Here is a 9347-nt window from a genome sequence, read left to right on the forward strand (position 1 = left end):
TTTTTTTGTGGGGCTATTTGAAATCGCGTGTGTACACAAACAGACCAGGTGATTTGGAAGAACTTAAAAACCGTATTCGTTTTGAAATAAATCAAATCGACCCGGGAATGCTTGAACGAAGTGTAGACGGCGTTTACACACGCTTAGGACAATGCCAAATGGTACAGGGTGGGCAATTCGAACAATTTCGCTAGACTTACACAAACATTAGTGTAATTTTACTCGTTTGAAATGTAATTTTGTCAACTTTGTCCTTTTCGGAGCCATTAATAGTGTAAGTAGACAATTATCACTTATAAGAACATAAGGTGCATTTTTCTAAAAAAAAATTGTTATGTAAGACATCGAAATTTTCACACCGTTGTTTAGATAATTATCACTGTCATCAATTTCGATCGAAAAAAATATGCGTTGTCATTTAAAAAAAAATTATGTCATCGCTGCCGTAAGTGGATTATCGAAAAAAAAAAAATTCCACATAACAAGGTGTCCTGGATAAATAAAAATCGACGGGTCTCATCGTTTTTCGAAAAAAAAATTGTTTAACGAAAATATGAATTTTATGCAGAACTTTTTTACCACGCTGTATACGGCAGGCTAGCCGGGAATTGAATTTGGATAAATTTGCCGTTCAACGAAATTTAAAGACCAATGAGTATCATGCATGACTACAAAATTCATAATTTGGAGTATTTGCCTGAGCGTCACATTGAAAACAGACTTACTTTTATAGCTCAAATTGTAGTAAATGTAGAAACTGTTGATCAGAACCTTTTTCGGCACGTTCTTTGGACGGACGAAACTCGATTTCTTTGTAATGGTTTGCCAAACAGGCGTAACGAGCACTACTGGTCCATTGAAAATCCCCACACTGTAAATCCGGTCCAAAAACCAAGCTCATTTTGGAGTAAATGCGGCATCATCGGCAAGCATTTAATTACTCCTTATTTTTATGAACATACAGCGTGAGTTACCTAAATTTTCTACAAGACGAACTTCCTGAACTTCTGAAGAATGTGCCTTTGCAGCTAAGGAAAAACCTATGGCTTCAGCAGGACGAGGCTCCACCCCACAAGGCCAGGATTGTGCAGCAATATTGAGATAATATCTCTCCCAGAAAAATGTATTGGGCTTAATGGACCTATTCAGTGGCCCAGAAAGTCACCAGATCTAACAACCCTCGATTTTTTTAAAGGAGGGTTTTAAAAAATAAAGTTTACTAAATACCTTCGCGAGATATTAATCATTTGAAAGAAAAAATCACAAACGGTTGTATGAGCTAAGCGGCGAAATGTTACTAAACGCAGCCCACAAAGAAGTCAGGCGAAGATTGGATATGTGTCTTGAAATGAGAGGAGGTCATATTCAGCCCTGAGGCACATCTGAGGTTGACAAAAATTGGATAGATACAGGGTGATTCACTATATTTTGACATATTAAGTGTTTTGTTTTAAGAGTTAAAACGTAAAATACAAAAGTTGCACGATTTTTTATGAAACTTTCGGAAATGACATTTGAAAAACAAATGAAGTCCAAACAAAATGGCCGCGGATGTTAACTTTGTTAATTTAAATGGAACACCCTGTATATTTTTACATATTTGGATAGAACGTTCTCTGTCGACCATAGTCATATAGGGTTTATTGGGTACATCTCTAACAATAAGCAAGATACTATTAAAAAAGAAAAGAAGGTTTTTTATTAAGAAATATGACATCTTGTAATTGTTAGACCTCTTTCAGGCATTACTGTCTTTTTTCCAATGACGTAAGGTCCAAAATGCGTATAGGTATTTTAACTAAATCTAACTAATTAGGCTGTGAGAGGCCTAATTACTCATGGACAATGTTACATTGTAGGCCGTGACAGTGACAAATAATGTATGACAACATTGTTATTGATCGACAGTTTGTATTATTATTTAATTAAAATTTGTTACACAGAAGTAGAAATATTATTAGGAATTCAAATGGAGTAAAGATCTTCTCCATAGGTACTCCATTTTAATTCCTAATAATATTTCAATTTTTTACTACTGTGTAACCTATTTTAACTAAATAATAATACAAACTGTCAATCAATAACAATGTTATCATGACATTACCTGTCACTGTCACGGCCTACCATATAGCATTGTCCATGAGTAATTAGGCCCCTACGGCCTAATTAGTGAGATTTACTTAGAATACCTATACACATTTTGGACCAAATCAATGTCCGACATGCCAAAATATATTATAACTAAATCTGTAAATCCTTACGTAATTGGAAAAAAGGCAGAAGTTTCTGAAAGAGGTATAACAATTACGTTCTAGACAAATATGTAAAAATATACAGGGTGTTCCATTTAAATTAGCAAAGTTAACATCCGCGATCATTTTGTTTGAACTTCATTTGTTTTTCAAATGTCACTTTCGAAAAACTCATAAAAAATCGTGCAACTTTTATATTTTACATTTTTTTATAACACTTAAAACAAAAAAGTTAAAAGGGGGGGTCATAATATAGTGAATCACCCTGTACTGTTTTCCAGAGATACATGTATATATCAATCAATGTATCGTAGATGAATTTCCTGATAGTCTTTATCCAAGTGACACACAAGAGTCGAGTACAATTTTTACAAGTTTTGTGGCAGTTACATATTTATTGTATTCGAGCGATATTTTTTCTAAATAATTATTATTAATGACCAGCTTACCTACGTAGTTATATTTTCGGGTACATATTATATTTGCTGTCAAAGAGTACATATACTTCATTTGATAAGAATTAAAATTTTTTTTTCAAATGATTTTATTTTACCTTCTTTACCAAGCTTTAAAATAAAATAAGCAGACATAAAATTTGTAGGTGTAGAGTGAACTAGTACCTTTTTACATGTTTTTAGATTATGGTTGGTTTAAGATGTTGAAATAAATAATAATCAGGAAAATAATATTTGTAAACTTTTGGAAAAAGACAAACAACTCTGAAATAAGATAAATAAAACATACCTATATAAATGGTCATATCAAAATAACACTAAATATAAATAATTATATTTGTTTTATATGTATTTACTTCTTCCTTTCAGAATGAGATTCTCTATTAAGAAATTAATTTTTAAAATGATTTACTTCATTAAGTTTTAAATTTGTTCTCGTGGTTAGTAAAATATAAATTAAAATATGTCACAATGAAATAATTTCAAACAATATCGTAGCAGGTACTTACCTTGACTACACCTGAGGCACAAAACCAGTTAAATTTATATTTAAAAACATTATGGAAGATTTTACAATATTAATAACCAATAAGAAATAAAGAATTACAGTGAATCAACTTAAAACAACTCAGAAAACACAAGCAATATCCTTTTTAAGCATTAACACAGCAACATCTACTGAAGAAGTCGTCTAGCGATATCTGTGTATTTTCGATTCGTTTACGCTCTTTGTGATTTTTATCTGTTTACTAACGAGTTTTGCTGATACCAAGAAATAACCATTTGTCGTAAATGGCATTAAAGACAATTAAATGCAAATTACGTAACAGAGTAAATTGTTTGTAAATTTTTTATTATATTTTAGTTGTTGTTTTATAGAAGTAAGATCTATTAATATCAATTTTTCCAAAACTACAACTTACGGTATGCCAAAAATGAAGGTAAACGATTAAGAAATTTTGATGTCTGTCTGCAAACATGCTCAGTGTGAAATAACACCTTTATATATTTCAAATGTCATGTTACACCTTAACTGTTATTGCTACTTGATCCTACTGGAGCAGAGTGACCTACTACTAGACTAATACCTTCTCACGAATAAACTTTTTATTAGGTATTGGAGTATAATTCAATGCCTGGCAGGGCATATATCCCGTGGAGTAGTTGTTTTCCCATTTAGTAACAATGACATTTAAAATGTTACATATGACGTATGATATTTGACGTATGCTACTGTTGCACAAATTTAACCCAACATCTATATATAATACATCAAAATAAATGTGGGAATGTTGGAAATAATTAGACAGCTTTAATTCTGTTGCTTTCTGCTATAATCAATCCAAATGAAAAATGTTGAAGGAAAGGAAAAAATAGTACTCGTAGTTGTATCTTTAGAGAAAAAATTATAAAACGAATTTAAAATTAACTTTATTTTTTTTCTGTACACCTTCATTCCCTTTCTGGTTTTTTTATTTAATGGAATTGCCCCTGTGAAGCTTTTCCCATCGCTAGCCCCCTCCTTATATTGAAAATTACAATTCAGAGTTATTATTTTATCCTTAATTTCGATTCCTATACAGAATTCATTCACTTTCTTTGCACATACCCTTTTTACCTGAAAAATATCAAATACCATAAAAATTGGTTTCATAAAATAAATGTGGCACTTATTGCTTAATAAAAAAAAATTATATGGACTTACATTTTCAATGAAGGAGATGGTATTATTCTGAGTGTTAAACTGAGGCGTTAAAACTTGGAAGCAACCAAACTTCTCTGTTTTTGGGCACTCAATTACTATAGTTTCGAAAGTCTGTGAATATCAGTTTTTGACATGAAAGAATATCCGGAAGATCATAAAAATAAGAACAAAAGCGGTCCCAAATTAGAACCTTGAGGCACCCCTGAAGAGGGAGAGAAAGCTTGAAAGGTAAAATTTTGAAACCTGACCATAGATTGTCTATTTGCTAAATACGATTGCAACATCCTGATCAAAGAATCTGAAAAATTAATTCCTTGTAACTTTGCCAGTAAGACGTAATGATTTATATGATCGAAGGCTTTCTGGAAATCTTGGAAATATTACGTCAACTTGACCTCCATCATCCAAAATTTCCGAAATAAATTGTGAAAAGACAGCGAGATTTGAAATGGTAGATCTTCTCTGCATAAATTCTTGTTGATGAATGGATATCAGATGCTTAGTGAGGTAATAAATTTCATTATACATAGTAGGTTTAAAAACTTTAGAAAATTACACAGTTAAGAAATTGCTCTGTAATTCGCAATGTCATTAGGATTTCCCTTTTGAAATATTGGACATAAATATGCCTTTTTCCAAAGAGACGGAAAAATGGAATGTTTTAAAATACAATTAAATAATACACACAAAGGTTGAACAAATGAGTACGTACAGTCTTTTAGGATAAAACTTGGAATACCATCCACACCCATTGTGAAGGAGTCTTTAGATCTTCTCAGACTTTGTAAGACATCTTCCTCCTTGATAAACGAAATGACAATAGGTACTGAAAGTTTACCATTTGCAGGAAATTTAGATGAAACTATTGCATGAGATTGAATAAAGACACTGTTGAAATAATCAGCGCAAAGGCATTTACAATATCACTAGGGCTAGAAAGCTCAATATAAGCAATTAGTTATTAAATCGAAGTCAAAAAAAAAAATTCAGAAGACGAAAACGGTGAATTTTCGAAATGTTCGAAACGACCCATTTAAAGTGCGCGATGTTAAGTGTTTTTGTATTTTGTATTTGTCTGCTTTTTTCAGTGCGATTCTTTAGTTAAGCACGATTTTGATAAATAAAAAAAAATTTAAACATATTTCCTGTTTAGGTAAGCAAATAGTATAGCCCAGTAAATGAAACTTGTAAAACATGTAAATCAAAAGGTAATTCATTTCAGATTGAAACTTGGTTTAATCGTTAGTTTAGGCAAAAAGAATAAATATTTCACAAAAAGTATCGGTGTAAAACAGCAAGATCATTCCCAACCAGCAAAACAGTTTTATAATTTTCAAGTTATACGACAATTATGTTTTATCGTATTATTATTATTGCTTTCGAAATGCAAATTTGTTTTATTATAGCGGCAATTACCATTATTTTGTTGTCGGCAACTGAAATATTTTATAAATTTATCACAAGAACGCTTTGGCAGATAAATTATAAAACAGTTTATATGGAAAATGTATAACTATTTTATAAACATTTCTGTGACAAGCTTATAAAACATTTTAGCTAATGAAACTAAAGTATTTTATAATAATTTTTTAGTAATGTTCTGTAGTATTTCGAACCGCGCTATAAATAAATAATATAATTGTTTATTAGATGTGGGTTGTCTACCTATAAAACTATTATATTAAAAGATACTTTGAGACAATTTCACTTATAAGAGCAAATAGCTATATTATTCACTATAATATAGTTATTATGTAATGATATTATCAATTGTAAAACAAAAATACTAATATAACAGTTACAAGAGAAAAACGTTTAGTTTGACTCAAAATTACATCGACAAACCATTCTATAAAACAAATTTGAAACAGCAAAATGGTAGGACATTGTTTTGTTTGTGTCAATAGCGAACGGTAAAAGTCTGTTTTATATTTTGCTTCAGCTTTCACAGTCGTTGTTTAAAATTAATCATGTCAGGTTTAAGCCAGTGGAAAAAAATCAAAAGAAGTGGCGAATTTAGAAGAAAAGTAAAGAAATGTTATCAAAACATTTTATCTGGGGACAGGAACAATGACCGTCCCGCACAGGTGCATGAAGCAAGTGGTCTATCAGTTCAAGAAATATTCAGTGATGATAATTGTGCTATTCTTAGTAACTATGCTTCATTGGAAATGGAAAATCAAAGAAACACTATCAATAATAGTACCGTATTAAAAATAACACAATACCCAAGTGATGGCGAAGAAGTAAGAAATAAATGGTTGGTGGAACTAGATGATTCTCACGGAGATGAACTTTTGGAATTATCGAATTTGGACAAGAACGTAGATTTTCGAAACAAACTGAGATCATGGGCTGTTTCTTTTAATATCCCACATTCGGCACTAAAAGTGTTATTTGCAAGTTTGAATTAACGACTTCGCAACATACTTCCACGAGATCCTAGAACGCTTTTGAAAACATATCAAACTGTCATTATGACAAAGGTTGGAGATGGGAATTACTGGCATCACGGCTTTGAAATTTGTTTAAGGCAAATGCTATCTCACATGCTTAGTTTACCGAACAGTATTTCTTTGAATGTGAATATGGATGGTTTACCGATATATAGAAGCAGCAAAATCGAATTTTGGCCAATATTATTTAACATAAAAGAATTACCTGAACTGAAACCAATTGTGATAGGAATATATTGTGGTCAAGGAAAACCAACTGATTTGTCAGCATATTTACAACCCTTTGTGGAAGAAGCCAAAATTATACTTTCGGAAGGACTAATAATAAATGGAATAAACGTCACTGTGAGGTTAAGATGTTTTGTGTGTGACTCTCATACAAAGGCTGCCAAAACGTTATAATATAACATAATTATTTTATAAGAGTGATGAAAACTGGCGTTATATATCGAATTTGTTTTATAAGAATTGCTTATATAAAAGCTGTTTCACTGCCTCGTCGCTGGCTTGTCATTCCATCGCTTTTTTAATGTCGTAGCACTAATGCATAGATTAATGAAACAGCGGTCTTGGAGAGTGACAGTACCGTACGGAAATATTTTGTTCGTGATATAACAAAAGATTAACATTAAGAATAATTATAGAATAAGTTGGTAGAAAAAATTGTGTTCCCTTGTATCGAAATTTTGCATCTTGCAAAGTTCTAATAGATATTTCTCGGGAAAAAGATAATTAGAGTTAGTGTTATACCGTGCATTTTTTGATGCTCACCGTAGATATTTATATGAAAAAAACCCTGTGTATTAGTCTTCTTATACCGAATTTAGATAGGTAAGTATAATTTTCGGTACACTTTCAGAAAAAAATAGTCTAATTTGATACTTGGAATAGTTAAAATTTTTTTTCAAATTATCCAACAAAGCAGGTTATACTATACCCTGAAATGTTTTCTTTAAAATCCCACTCAAAAATAAAATTTTTATAATGGTAATACCTAACTAGTTATTATTTAGTAATAATTAGTTATATCATTTGTATTGGACTACAGTATTTTCTATGACATTTTGATAGTTTGTAATTCTACAATGAAACATTTTAAATAACAAGGAAATAAGTTTATTTTTTAACTTGTCTAGCAGTCTCTGTGCATGGTGTTTGGAACTAGACAATTTAAATAATATAGTTTTCTGGTGGCCAGTTTGTTTACAGAGAAGCAAATACTTTAATTTTTTTCCCTCTACATTACAAATTGTATATTTTGTTTTGTCACTTTTTGTTGCTAAACCATGAAGTTTACATATTTTTGGGATTAATTAATTTTATTTTTTAAATAGGTAATTATTAAATAAAATTGAGGAAACTAATTACTCTGCGGGCAGATGCCTCGACTAGTGTTGAATTACATCCACATTATTTTACGCGTATATTTTTTATTAGTTTTATACAGTTTTTTTTACTTTTTTGTAAAGTACATTATAAAGTACATTATACATTATATTATTTTGTGCATTAATTTATTGTTGAAATTTTGTAATTTTTGTTCGATTCCATGAAAAACCGCGGGGGCATATTTAGTTTCAAAATTATCGTTAATCATTTTTACCAGAAAGAATAGTGAAATTAGAAAAAAAAGGATAGTTAGGTTGCTTGACAATGTAATGTTTCTAAGAGAATGGGAATTATGACTTTTACCTCGAAAATAAAAGAAATCCTACTTTTATCTCACCCGTTTCATTGAAATATGAAAAATCCTAAATGACTTCATATATTACTTCCATTACGGCCCTGTCATGATAAATTTTACATAGAAACCAATATAACTTTCATTGTTTCATAGAAATCACTCAATTAGCTTACTTGTCATTTAAAACTGGTTCTTACAACCCAATTATTTTATAAGCCGCACCATTTTGACACAATGCTGAAAAACATTGTGGCGTATAACTATAAAAATATCACAAATTTAGCCGTGTTCCTAATATTAAATAGCACTACAAAAACAATGATGAACAGTTAAGATGATTCTAATGCTTTTAGTGCTAGATTCAACGTCAAAAACCATGACATTTCAAAAAACCTTTTTATTTTTAATTATGATAATATTGGAAATAATCACTTAATACGCGGCGCATGTAAAATTCACTAGATATATACCATACAAATCACAATAAAATTTTCTCCGCAGTAAAAGTTGTTTTTCCAAAGTGCACTAAAACGCGTAAAATAATATTGAGTAGGTACCTACTTATTACACCACATAACATTCTGGTTGCGGACATTGTGATTAAATAGAGATGTTTGTTAAGTGTATATCTTCCGAGACCTTCACGATACAGTTAATAAATAATTTACTTTTGTTGATAGATCTAATACTACAAAAATGTCGTATTATTGCTACTAAAGATCCCAAAATAGATCCCTTATAAAATTGTTGTTTAGATGATTTGTTGCTATTATATAACTCACAATATAATCTGCT

Source organism: Anoplophora glabripennis, unplaced genomic scaffold (assembly GCF_000390285.2).
Source record: "Anoplophora glabripennis isolate ALB-LARVAE unplaced genomic scaffold, Agla_2.0 scaffold211, whole genome shotgun sequence".
Taxonomy (NCBI): Eukaryota; Metazoa; Arthropoda; class Insecta; order Coleoptera; family Cerambycidae; genus Anoplophora; species Anoplophora glabripennis.